Source organism: Alligator mississippiensis, chromosome 2 (assembly GCF_030867095.1).
Source record: "Alligator mississippiensis isolate rAllMis1 chromosome 2, rAllMis1, whole genome shotgun sequence".
In the NCBI taxonomy this organism is placed as follows: Eukaryota; Metazoa; Chordata; order Crocodylia; family Alligatoridae; genus Alligator; species Alligator mississippiensis.
The window spans coordinates 212,926,447-212,940,803 of NC_081825.1; the positions used below are offsets into that span (position 1 = coordinate 212,926,447).

At 43.6% G+C, this 14,357-nt stretch overlaps 1 protein-coding gene across 2 annotated transcripts in view; it reads right to left on the reverse strand.

Moving 5' to 3' along the window:
- Positions 1-14,357, reverse strand: part of NELL1 (neural EGFL like 1) — a 525,706-nt gene that overhangs the window by 456,063 nt on the left and 55,286 nt on the right. The window lies entirely within an intron of this gene.

The following is a 14,357-nucleotide window of genomic DNA, read 5'->3' on the forward strand; positions in this document are numbered from 1 at the left end:
TAAATTTGATACCTGCATAAAGCAGATATTTATGCGCGAATAGTTAAATCGCATTAACAAACATGTAGACGCACTAACTTTAGTCCCAAGTCAGTCCACACGCCTGCGTTAATGCGCGTTAGCAAGTGCACATGTGGACATGCGCCTAAATCACTTTAATGCTCATTAGGCTAACGAGCATTAAGTTTAGGCACACACAAAAAAATGTGTAGACGTGCCCAGAGTGTAGTCAGTAGGTTTCTATTTTATTTTAAGATGGAAAGACAGATAGGTATTATACATCCAGTGCATTCAAAAATTAAACAATGCTATTTAGGTGAAAACAGTTTATATGCTTGTATCCCTGGAGACAGAAGTTCTCTTTTTATTTATAGGACAGATATAGCTACAGTAAAAGCATCCTCACACCTGTCTACCAACATGTTTTTTTCCTGGCTAGATTTGCATGGACAATCTAGAAATGATGGGCTCTACATGCCAGCAGCAATGGGGGTGAGTGGGGAGGTAGAGATTAGGGAGAAAAGAAAAGTACTAAAATGAAAGTACACCAGGTAATTAAGCAAACGGGTATATTTTACATAAATTTTATTTCAAAATGTTTCTTTTTAAATTTCTCTAGGAAATGCCTGTGCTCAATCAATTTATTGACTTCTATTTTTAGAGCTGTAATTTTTTAGCTTTACAAGGAAATAAAAATCGCTAGATAGACTAGGTCTCTCATAACCTGGCATAATCAAGCAGAACCCTTGGACATTTGTGACAGTAGAAGAGTTGCAAGATAGCAGTCTTGATAATAACATTATTATTTGGATGATATTCCATCAATAGTTAGAAGTAAAGACCAATTTGTTCCCTGCAGAAAGTACCCAACTGACAGCCTAGAAACTGAAGTCTTCTCTTTATCCCAAGAACACTTACAGCATTGTAATTTTCTAAAAAAAATGTAGAATGGAGAGGAAAATATTATACAAATTTTCGTAAACGGTATAAATGCCACAACAACTAAAATGCAGTTGGTAGAATTCCCACCTAGGCCATACTTCATCTCTTTCACAGTGATATGTCTTATCACAAATGGCTATTAGATTCTGAGTGCTAGCTCAGAATAAAGCAAGGATACTAAAATGATAAAATCAATTTTTCAAAAAGGTGCTCATCCATTCTCCTTACCCCTTTCTGTCACTGGCATGCCTCTTCTATCACAAGACACTTGTGTACCACTGACATAGGAAAAAAAAAATTCCCAGGGCCTGGAATGATTGTCATTAACACAGAGATGTCTGCACCACTTTTTATTCTGAGAAACCTTCAACTAGTTGTGAAGGGGCACTACACCAGTCTTATGTAATATAGCAGTAACAAAATGGTATACTAGGCTATGCAAAACACAAAACAGAGAAACTGAAAGCCCTTGGACTGAGACTTGTCTTTATGATAAAATACTGGCTAAGAATCTGTGCAAAAATATGTATGGGGAAGAGGGAAAAAACACAAGCAGTTAGCTCCTAATAAACTGCCAGGGTCTCACTGTTCAGACAAACAGTAAATTACCCATGTTGTAATTTAGCATTATAATGTAGCTTGAATTATGGATCCTACTGAAAGGCATAAAACAGAAGCAGAGAAAAGCAAAGAAAAAAATGAAGGAACACAGGCAGACACACGCAGGTATACAAAATAAAAGCAAAAAGTAATAGAGGATGGTTTCATGAAGGTTCGAGCCCTTTGCCATTCATACAAAAATATAACAAGGGCTGAGGGGACTCATTTCTCTAAAGAGAGAGCACAACTTTGATATACAGCTTTAAATGCTCACATGAACAATCATGGAACAAATCTAAAGAGATTATTTTAGGAGGGGGGTTGGTACTCAATAAGAGCACTGTCAATAGCAAGGATCTCCTTGCTGCTTCTGCTGGCACTTTGCAAGCAGCGCAAGCACTAGGACAAGTATTGTCAATGAAGTCGCACTTAGGAAGTTAAATGTTTCATAATTGCCATCTGCTGTCAAAGCACAAAAAGAAGTCATTAAAGTGGATTTCTTCCCCCTCTTCTTCAGATAAGCAGCAGAGAGGCAGCTATGGTTTCAAAGCAGGAGGTGGGGAAGAACCACATACAATAATAGGGTGATAGAATAAAATATATATTCAGAAGGACTTATCAAAGAAGCTTAAAGGGCCAAGTACAAGAAAAGCTGCCATAATGATTTTGCATTATGCAATGCTTTCTGCAATGATTCTTCATAATCCCTCATAGCTGCAGAACTAATCACCTACAGTACTACACAGCATTTTGTTTGTTAATAAAGGACAATGTCCCAGCTATGGAAAAAGCAGTCCGACACAAAACAATCAAATGTAAACTGTGTTACAGAATAGCACGATATGTTCCAAGACAAAGTGGTTTTTTTCACTTGGCAGACTTCCATGGTAATAGCTAATTCCAGGATTGAAAAAAGGTGTTCCTACTGGCTTCAGAGGCAGTCCACCTAATTTGGTATCAGTCTGCTGGCTAGCTCATCCTCAAAAACTGCCCAATAAAAATTCAAATCTCAAGAGATTCACTGTACCAGAAAGTGAAACCATTTTCTTATAATGAAGATATGCTATACTGTTCGACTGCTGATGGACTGACTGCATGTGGTTTTACATACTTGGTTATACAGGAGGACGGCAGTACACAGATTCTGGGGCTGGCTCTTACTTCACCGATACAGCTGCAAACCAGAAACAATTCCACTGTAGTCAGTGGAGTTCTACCAGTGAAAAACTGGTTGAACTAGTTCAGATAATATAGAAGGTGTTTAAATAACATGGATCAGTATAAATCAATGCTGTCCCATCATCTTCAGTACATCTGCACCAATTCAAAAATACACAGAAGTTGGCTACACATACAAACATACGTGTGTAAAAGTGTGGGGGATGCAAATCTACATATATACCATATATACATTTTATACATATGGTAATTTATAGATTATTTATAGATATAGATTATGTATCTAGATAGACAGACAGATAGACAGATAGATAGATAGATAGACACACACACGCGTTTTCCGCATGATCCTCAGTATCTGAGGATATTACTGATCTACATTATAAAGTAATATACAAATGTACTTGAAATAGCTCCTTCAGTGAGGGTTATCATTTAGTGTGGGGTAGGGAGCAGTCCGGCAGGGAAGCAGGAGAAGAGAAGTAGTGCAGTGCCCCTGAAGGAGGGAAGGCAGGCAGGAGGGAAGGAGGAGCAAGGAAGATGGGGAGGGGGGCTAGCACCTAGTATGGCAGGGAAGCAGCAGGGGAGTTACAAGGGACCCTATCCTTCTTATGGCATCACAGCCCAAGCCCCTTCCTCACCATCTGTCCCGAGGAGCGAGCGGACCCACCACTGGCAACAGGCTAGTCCAGGGCTCCACAGACCCCATTGCAGTCACTTGCAGCCCTGGTCTAGGGGCAGTAGCACACCAGCATCAGCAGCAGTCAAGGGGCTTTCCCAGCATGGTATTTACCCTCGTGTCTACTCTTTGTTACACTCCTACGCTATGTTCTGGGATGTGGAGACATTTGAAAGAGAAAATGTAAAATTAGGAAGGAAACAGTCAGACTGTGAGAAAGCTGTTGGTGGGGAGGTGAAAGAAAACAAATGAAGGAGACTGTTGACATCTCACATTGGATTTAAAACATAAAAGAGTAAATTCATCTTTAGTGTAACTCCACTGAGTCAACGGAGCTACACAAGGGATGAAAGTTGACCATCATTTTGGAGGCTTTACTATATATATATCCCATGTTCATTTTCTTTTTTGAGCTAAGAGAGATCAGATTGATAATTTGCTGAACTAATACTCTTAAATTGTCTGAAATGCCTATAAATATTACACACATTTTATTCACCAAGCACTAGACTGTTACAAAACATAGCATGAAGACTCAGGGAACCATCAATAGAAATATGCATCTTCATAGCAGGAAAGAGAGAAGTTTAAAAAGTATATTCCCTCTTTGAAAAAACAGGATATGGATTCAGTTAGAGTCACTATTTCTTACTTGAAGTACAAGTTAACAGGCACATGCAAGAAAAACACTGAGAGTTACTAGACTAGAGAAAGAAAAGGAATTTTTTCTCTCTGACCTTTATTGCTTTCAGTGAACTGATTATTTTAAAATGAAAATAGCAACATATGTTACATCCAAGTATCCTGGAGGGATTGATACACATGGAAAAAACAAGTTAGGACTCCATACTCCATGCCTCCAGAAACAACTAACAGCGAATAAGCAAAGTCTAAAATACTGGCATTTGACCTACCTCCACAGATCTAAGCAGAGTGTCCATTACTGCAAGCAGCCCCATCTCTGCATCATATCAGTATGAAACTGGACTAGAAATTATTCACTGTTTGTCACTTTTTGTACTTGTTAACTAATTACCTACCTGTTGGCCAAATTTGGAGCGCTGTTTGTCAAACTTGCTAACATTGAATAATGGTTGCTTGTTCTTTATCAGGAATGCAAATTTATATATTTTAAAGATTGTGATCACAGGGAGTACGTGCTTTGACAGATAGAATACTCAAATATGTATATTAAGGGAACATATTGCTTACAGAATAGCGGAATAAACTCTTGTATGACCTCAGCTGAAGTTATTATTTGTTGTAGCATTACTTATATTTATCAGCATGTCAAATACTGCTGGCCTTTTGCATAATTCCAACATCTGAACATTAACTCATTTTAGAGCTATGTCATCAGTCTCCCATTCAAATTCCAACATGTGAGAGAGAGAGAGAGAGAGAGAGAGAAGCAAAACTATGCTATTAAATTTAGTCTGGGTTATACATGCATCAGAATAGTTGGACATTTAAAAATCACCACATGTCCTTTAGAGATGGACATTATTATCCTACAATCAACTCAAGATGCTTTACAATCTCTCTGTCAGCATTTAGAACCCTTGTGTACCTCACACAAGGGTCTTGTTATGAGAGGATAATTCCTGCCTTATTGAAGTTTATTACACAAACATTATCCTTTTTTCAACATAATCATGCTTAAGCTTCATCCAAGCACTTGACACAACTCATTTCCCTTCAAGATCATGGGAATAAGATGCTCAGTCATATACTGTAACCTAGAAACAGATGCTATGCAGTGGCCAATGGAAATGTAATAGATACAACCAAAGTAAAAGGATATCTACAACAAAAATACAAACATTTAAAATAAATGTGAGGAAGGTTTATGTAAGATTAACTGGTTCAATGCATCAGTTGTAGTGGAGAATCAGCTTTGTCTAAACATCATATCTACCAGTAGAGTGATCCACACCCCTAGGGTGCCTATAAACATGCAGCAAGGCTGCTCCAACACACTGTGATTACAGTGCATCAGAGAAGACTCAATTAATCGACTCTGCTGGAGTGTGGTAATAACCACACTTCAGCAAACTCCAGTGTCATGTGTATCAACATCCCCACACTGAAAATTGGCAGTGGGGGCACTTTAACTAAAGCTCATTTGACGCGCTTTAGTTAAAGTGCCCCCACCACCATTTTTCAGCACGGGGATGCTGATGCATGTGATATTCCAGGCACTTTAATTAGAGTAGCTCTCAGAGCTGCTCTAGTTAAAGCAGATTCCCCCCCACCCCCCGCCATACACACACACACGCTCCCAGAGCACATGTATAAATGCCCCTAATTTTCACATTAAAGCAAGTTTCATTCAGAAATGCTACTGCACTCAGAAAAAATTCAAAGCAGTGGTATAAAGAGACCTCTGACGTTCCTATTAAGAGCGGACTACAGTAGATCAGAAGATAAAGATTCTTCTAAACAGCCTTGCAAAAACAGCAGTGCTTTTAATTCTGCTTTTCTATGGTGGCACCATCTGAGACTGGAGATTAATGTCATCTTAAATGAAGACAGAATCCTGACCACCTATAGGGCCTATTACTGATCTTTGGGAAATAAATGTTTAGCTGGTGCTCAGGAGATCAAGGTGAGTAACTTTTTTTACCTCCTATATTAGACAACTCTAAAAATTCATATAATGCTCGTGATTTATTTTTTTAGATTTAACACACTAACTTTTATAAATTAGGGAGTTAAATTTATAATTTTATTTATATATTTGAAAAAAAAATTGCCTTCCTTGAGTTGGGTATTACTCTACTCTGAATCTGATTACTTGAAACTGAGAATGAATGCTGTTCTTTCATAGTTGTATCCTCTACTCTTAAAATAAAGGGAATAGAATGAAGTCAGTTAAATAACTTTAATCAACCCTCTTTTCCATTTGGAGTGCTCTGGGAGCTTTGGGAATCACTTTATTGTTAAACATTTCAGGCTACATTAGTATAACACCTCCATAGTGACAATTTTTACATTAAGCATGTGCATGTCTTTTGTCCTAGGGTTCTTCTACTTGCCACAAGAAGTGTTTCAAACCACATGGCATTAAGCCCTTATGACACTCAAAGGATGCATCTGTGTACCTGACACTGGGCAAAGATTATCTGTATAGAATGCTACTTTCTTGTTTGATCATATAAAAGAAACTGGCAATCCAAAAGTCTGCCTAACACTGTAGCCTATGCCCCTCATTTTGCAAGTAACTCTAGGCTCCTAAAACCTAAACCTAAAAGGATTCTGGGAGAGAAGAGCCTGCTTTTTGTTGCTGCCCTTGCAAAAGTAGTAACCTTCAAATAACCCTTTTTGGATGTGAAATGAGACTGTTAACTATAGGGTAATTGACTTCAGACCACAGTACATTAAAAATAGCTATATGATACCAACAGAACTTAAGTCAGCATTGGGCATGTCTACAAGAGATGCTGATTGCGCAGTAGCCGAAAAATACTGAGCAGTAGCGTGTCACAGTGCAGACGGTACTAATACACTACTGCACAGTATTATTAGGCTACTGCACAGAAGCATCATCTACAAGACGTTCACCAGCACTAGTGCACAGTAACTCTGGTTACCGACCATTCATTTAGTACTTCCTAATACAAGTACTAAACAAATGCGCAGCAACGACTGCTCAGTAGCATCTGGTGTAGATGCGCCCATTGAGTACTAACACAGATAGGATGTGTCTGGATTTAACCACAATAACAAAGAGAGAGGAACACAAATTATAATACACAGGTAATACTAATCACAGACTAACATGATGTCTGAAGTAGCTTAAGTTAAGGTCACGATAGGGATCATGTGGAAGTCTAGAAGGCCACCAAAGAAGGAAGTATCTATATTTAAAATAAAACAGGTCTAGGCTGACTACAACGGGCCCCTTTGTAGTCTGCAAATAAGCTGCATGTGACTGTTATAAGCTTACTGACTTGTTGACTATGCATAAGCACAGATGGGCAAGAGGGAAAGAGAGGAAATGAAAGGAGACAACTGCAAGGCACATGGAAATTGGATATGAACAAGGATCAACAACTAAAGAGGTGGTAGAATTTGATTGTATAATAGCAAACAAAGGAACTGTGAGGTATAAGAGAAGCATATGTGGTAAGCAACTTGGGTACAAGACACCAAAGACACCACTGTGCTGGTATGCAGAAGCCGACTTGCCTGAAAACTTACCCTGGCAAGTGACATTGCCAAGCAAGACTACACATCCTAGATGTAATGTATCTGATCATTTCATTTTGATTTGTTTAATCTGTCAATAAATCAATGCATGTTGTATGACAGGAATGGTCTGAGTTCTCACTTACTGTTGCTACCCCAGCCACCTCAAACCTACCAGCCGTTCAGGTGTTACAACACAACAAAACACCTTCCTTCTAATTCACAGCAAAATAATCAGTCATTTTCAGGTATGTGGTAAAAGGAATAACTTCAGTAAGAGTCATCTGTTTCATAAATTTGTGGATGTTACTTCTTACTAGCTGTCAAGGAGACAGGCCTTCTCCACTTCATACAGAACCAATTAAACCTCACACTTGACCACCTGATTAATAAGGCTGTACAAAGCTTCAGTTGCTGATTCAATGCAGAGGAGATTCAGCAGCCAAATCTCCGAATCGAATCAGAAGACCCATTAATCTCTCTGAATTGAATCGGGAGCCTCCAATTCAATTCAGAGAGATTTGATGATTCAGACATAGAACAGCTTTATATGTTTTTTCTATATACCTCAAGGTATCAGGCGGCTTATGAACGCCGAGATGGTGGGGCAGATGAAGCGTCCCACGGGAGCAGACTGGTCCACTTTCAGGTCTGCCGCCGAGCACACAGGGGGCCCCCCCAACGCTCCTGTGGGACGCTCCATCTGCCCCAGCACTGAAGCGTTCACGAGCCACGCCTGGTACCTCAAGGTATATAGAAAAAACATATAAAGCTGTGTCTATGGCTGAAGCACTGATTCTCCAAATCAGAATCAAATCTTCAGATTCAGCCGAATCTAATCGGGACAGTGATCCAAATCAGCAAATCAAATCACTGTCCCCCAAATCAGGCCAAATCCGAATAGAATATGGCATGCTTTGCACACCCCTACGATTAAACTGGGTTTAGTTTCCCGCACTACCTGTTGGTTAAACATTGCCATATTGGGTGCATCTACACATGCTCTTATGACACCGTTGTTACTGCGCCATCATTTAGTACTGCCGTTAGTGCAGGCATTACTGTGCCGTCCAGGGGCGCAGTTATTTTTATCTGCTACATCACCGTAGCAACACGCTATAGTGAGGGTGCGCATCACTACAGCAACGTATCTGTGGTGTCACATTTTGTGCCTACCAATGCTATGTCACCATAGTGCGTTGCTACAGTGATGTAGTGTGTCACGTAGATGAACTCATTAAGACCCACACTTTAAGAAAGATGAGGATAGATTGAAAAGAGTCCATCAAAAAGCAACAAAAATGATTAGTAGTTTGGAAACAACTTATGAGGAAAACTTCTGCTAAATGGGCAGAAAAAATTGGTGACAGACATGGGGGGACAAGGCTGAACTCCTCAATGAGTTCTTTGCCTCAGTGTTCCTAAGTGAGGGACATGACAAGTCTCTCACTGGGATTGTAGAGAGGCAGCAGCAAGGCGTCAGACTACCGTGCGTAGATCCTGAGACGGTGCAGAGTCACTTGGAAGAACTGGATGCCTTTAAGTTGGCAGGCCCAGATGAGCTCCATCCGAGGGTGCTGAAAGCACTGGCCGACATCATTGCAGAGCCACTGGCAGCAATATTTGAATGCTCATGGTGCATGGGCAAAGTCCTGGAGGACTGGAAAAGGGCCAATGTGGTCCCCATCTTCAAGAAGGGGAGGAAGGAGGACCCGGGCAACTATAAGCCAGTCAATCTCACCTCCATCCTTGGCAAAATCTTTGAAAAAATTATCAAGGCTCACATATGCGAGAGCCCAGCAGGACAAATTATGCTGAGGGGAAACCAGCACGGGTTCGTAGCAGGCAGATCGTGCCTGACTAATGTAGTCTCTTTTTAAGACCAGGTTACGAAACGCCTGGACACAGGAGGAGGGGTGGATGTCGTATACTTAGACTTCAGGAAGGCCTTTGATACAGTATCCCACCCCATACTGGTGAACAAGTTAAGAGGCTATGACTTGGATGACTACACAGTCCGGTGGGTGGCGAATTGGCTGGACGGTTGCACCCAGAGAGTCGTGGTGGATGGGTCAGTTTCGACCTGGAAGGGTGTGGGCAGTGGGGTCCCGCAGGGCTCGGTCCTTGGACCGATACTCTTTAATGTCTTCATCAGCGACTTGGACGAGGGAGTGAAATATACTCTGTCCAAGTTTGCAGATGACACAAAGCTATGGGGAGAAGTGGACACGCCAGAGGGCAGGGAACAGCTGCAAGCAGACCTGGACAGGTTGGACAAGTGGGCAGAAAACAACAGAATGCAGTTCAACAAGGAGAAATGCAAAGTGCTGCACCTAGGGAGGAAAAATGTCCAGCACACCCACAGCCTAGGGAATGACCTGCTGGGTGGCACAGAGGTGGAAAGGGATCTTGGAGTCCTAGTGGACTCCAAGATGAACATGAGTCGGCAGTGTGACAAAACCATCAGAAAAGCCAATGGCACTTTATCGTGCATCAGCAGATGCATGACGAATAGATCCAAGAAGGTGATATTTCCCCTCTATCGGGCGCTGGTCAGACCGCAGTTGGAGTACTGCGTGCAATTCTGGGTGCCGCACTTCAAGAGGGATGCGGATAACCTGGAGAGGGTCCAGAGAAGGGCCACTCATATGGTTAAGGGCTTGCAGACCAAGCCCTATGAGGAGAGACTAGAGAAACTGAACCTTTTCAGCCTCCGCAAGAGAAGGTTGAGAGGCGACCTTCTGGCTGCCTATAAATTCATCACAGGGGCACAGAAGGGAATTGGTGAGTTTTTATTCACCAAGGCGCCCCCGGGGGTTACAAGAAATAATGGCCACAAGCTAGCAGAGAGCAGATTTAGATTGGACATTAGGAAGAACTTCTTCACAGTTCGAGTGGCCAAGGTCTGGAACGGGCTCCCAAGGGAGGTGGTGCTCTCCCCTACCCTGGGGGTCTTCAAGAGGAGCTTAGATAAGCATCTAGCTGGGGTCATCTAGACCCAGCACTCTTTCCTGCCTATGCAGGGGGTCGGACTCGATGATCTATTGAGGTCCCTTCCAACCCTAACATTTATGAATCTATGAATCTTAGAAAGGCTGAAAGAACTAGGACTTTAGTCTGAAAAAAGAAGACGGACAGAGCTCCCATCTGTAGGGGTGCACCATGACCAGCAAAAAATCCCTGAACCCTAGGGATCATGGCAGCCATGATCCCCAGGGTCTGAGAGTTTAACGCAGTCCCAAGCACTAGGACTGCAGCAGCTGCAATCCCCAGTCTCCAGGGGTGAAACCATGTGAAACCCCCACACCTTGGGGATCACAGCTGCTACATCCCTAGGGCTCTGGGGTACCTGAACGCTCCTAGAGCCGAAGGACTGCTGCAGAGGCAATCACCCTGCCTCAGGGGTGCAGGAAACCCCTGGGGCCAGAAGACTGCAGTGATCCTCCAGCCACAGGGGTTTCCCATATCACTAGAGCAGGGAGATTACCACAGTGGGAATCCTCCAGCCCCAGGCATTTCCTGCACCTCTGGAGTGGGGAGATCGCTGCAGCAGTGATCCTCCAGCCACAGGGGTTTCCCATATCACTAGAGCAGGGAGATTACCACAGTGGGAATCCTCCAGCCCCAGGCATTTCCTGCACCTCTGGAGTGGGGAGATCACTGCAGCAGGGATCCTCCAGGCACAGAAGTGCATGAGTGGCTGGGAGCCCCTCAACTGGGGTGCATGGGGCTCCCAGCCATGGGTGCCTGCTTCTTGCCAGTGTAGGAGAAGCCTAGGATCAAGCTCCTCCTGCACCAGCAATAAGGTGCGATGGGATATAATATGTAATCCCACAGTCATGCCTCCTACTATACATGTGTAGCATGGCAGGAGGCACAACTGGGTGAATCAACATTAGATCCCATCGTGCCTTTATTTGCACCTGTAGAAGGTGCCTTAATTTTCAAAACAGATCTTCTATTAAAAATCCTCCTTGGCCCAGGGAAGATAAAGTAAACAGAAAAGCAATTCCACCTAATAGGCTTACAAAACAAATGGTACCTTCTTCCAGGCTTAAAAACAAAACCAGTAGTACCTATCTCTGGGCTTTGAAAGCAAGCAGTGCCTTTCCCTAGGCCAGGGGTTTTCAACCTTTTTTAATAAGTGTACCCTGGAGTGGAGGAGTGGGGAGCAGCTGGACACAGAAGGGTGGCAAGCGGCCGGACACGAAGTGGGGGGGCAGGCTGGCGAGCGGCTGAACACGAAGCAGGGGTGTGGTGAGTGGCAGTAGCATGGCAGCAGTGCAGCCCTGCTCTCGCTGCGGCCCTGCTCCTGTGAGGCAGCAGCACAGAGTGGCAGTGCTCTGTCCCCTCCCACCCCCATGTATCCCCTGGGACCTTTCAAAGTACCCCCAGGGGTCCGTGTACCCTGGATTGGCAACCCCTGCCCTAGGCTGCAAAGGCTTTCCAGACCTGCACAAATAGCTTCTACCCCCTCTCTTCCCCACTCTCTTTAATATTCCCAGCTGGGAATCTACCAAGCAGCTGCATTCCCTACATCTGTACCTAGCTTCACCCTCTGGGTTCTTAAAGGGGCTCCTCACCCTGTCATATCCCCCTTCCTTCCCCCGATCTGTCAAAGACCTACTCTTCCCTTTTCTCTTTCCCTGGAGGAGAAATCAGAATTTCTACATCCAGTCCCAGACCTGTGACATATGGTAAATGCATAGAGTTGGAGTGAGAGGTATTACCTGGTTAATCCTTGATTTAGTTTCCCACACTGCCTGTAACCAGGTTAACAGAGTATGATCGGTGACAAATATAAAAGAATCCCCAAGCAAATAATACTTAGGAGCCACCACAGCCCCCTTTCTGGCTAGGCACTCCTTTTCAATGACTGTATTTGTGCTCTCATGACAGGAGTTCCCAGATGGAAGGCTCTCCATCCCCAAACAAAGCTTGGTTTTTGGCCTGGCACAGTGAGGCAAATGGCTCAGCACAGGAACGTCCCCTACTGGCCCACCACAGCTTGTGAGGTACATTGTCCTGAGGGATTTCAACACTTTTTCTACCTTTTACAGATCCTATGATCAAGTGTTGGTACAGACCGCCATATCAGAAAGGCAGCAAGTCACGTGCCCCTGGTTGGAGTACCGTGTGCAATTCTGGGCACGGCACTTCAAGAGGGATGCGGATAACCTGGAGAGGGTCCAGAGAAGGGCCACTCGTATGGTTAAGGGCTTGCAGACCAAGCCCTATGAGGAGAGACTGGGGCACCTGGACCTCTTCAGCCTCCGCAAGAGAAGGTTGAGAGGTGACCTTGTAGCTGCCTATAAGTTCATCACGGGGGCAAAGAAGGGAATTGGTGAGGTTTTATTCACCAAGGCCCCCCGGGGGGTTACAAGAAATAATGGCCACAAGCTAGCAGAGAGCAGATTTAGGCTGGACATTAGAAAGAACTTCTTCACAGTTCGAGTGGCCAAGGTCTGGAACGGGCTCCCAAGGGAGGTGGTGCTCTCCCCTACCCTGGGGGTCTTCAAGAGGAGGTTGGATATGCATCTAGCTGGGGTCATCTAGACCCAGCACTCTTTCCTGCCTATGCAGGGGGTCGGACCCGATGATCTATTGAGGTCCCTTCCGACCCTAACATCTATGAATCTATGAATCTATGGTGTGGCGTCAGTATTTTTTCCAGCAGTCTCTGAAAAGTCATAAGTGCCCTATGTAGACCAAACGCAAGTTTCAAAATTGACACAGTCCACAGAGGGTGGCAAATACTGTCATCTCTTACAACTCTGGAGCTAGCAGAATTTACCAATATCCTTTCATGAGATCTAACAATACACAGCAGGCCTCCTTATCAGGCAGAAGCCTCACACCTGGGGCCTTAACCTGTTGGCACAGCTGCTCATCTTAGTGTGCCACCCCATAGCAGTCACCCAGACTAATTAGGGCTTGCTTGAATCCTGCAGCAGAGCCTAACCTGCTCCTGTCAATGAAGTGGCTAGATGACCCTCCTCTTCCCCATATAAACCCCTGACCAAGAATAGAAAGCACCTGGGCAACATCATTCAACTTGATTCCAGACTGCTTTGCTGTTTGCTTTGACTTGCTCTCAAACTCTACTTTCTATCTAATACCTCCAGGCTTCTTGACTCAGCTTGTTCCTAGACACTGCTCTTGGATTGACCCCCATACTTCCTAGACCAGCTTGTCCATGGATTCTGCTCGCTCTTACTGACCCTGGTGACACCTCGATCCCTAAGTAACCCCAGACCTACCTTCCTGCAGCCCAGCATGACACTTCCTCAGGCTTTCTATTATCTCATCTATCCATGCTTTGGGGAATATGTGAAATCTGAAGACTGTATTTAGCTTGAGAAATCAATACAGAATTCATCACACTGGTTAGGATTAGGATTAATACAACTGAGAGATACCATTCACTGTGCAACTCTTCATGACACCCAGAATCTTTTGAAGTTCCTCCTTTACTGTGTTTTGTAACCTCTCTGGTATCTGGAAGTGGGTCTTTTGGACAGCACTTCCATGTTTCAAGTGAATACAGTGTTCAGTTCAAGGAGTTCTCCCAGAGGTTACCATAAACACATCTAAAAATTTCTCAATCAGTTGCCTAGCTTTCTCTTGTCGTGCTGGGGACAGGATACCCCAAAGTTATCTCAGAGTTCCCACCACCATTAACCTTCTAAGGATGCTGTTCCAGATGAGACATGATACCTTGGCTGCTGTACACATCACAAGCCTTCCTAGGCATCAGCAAATTCAC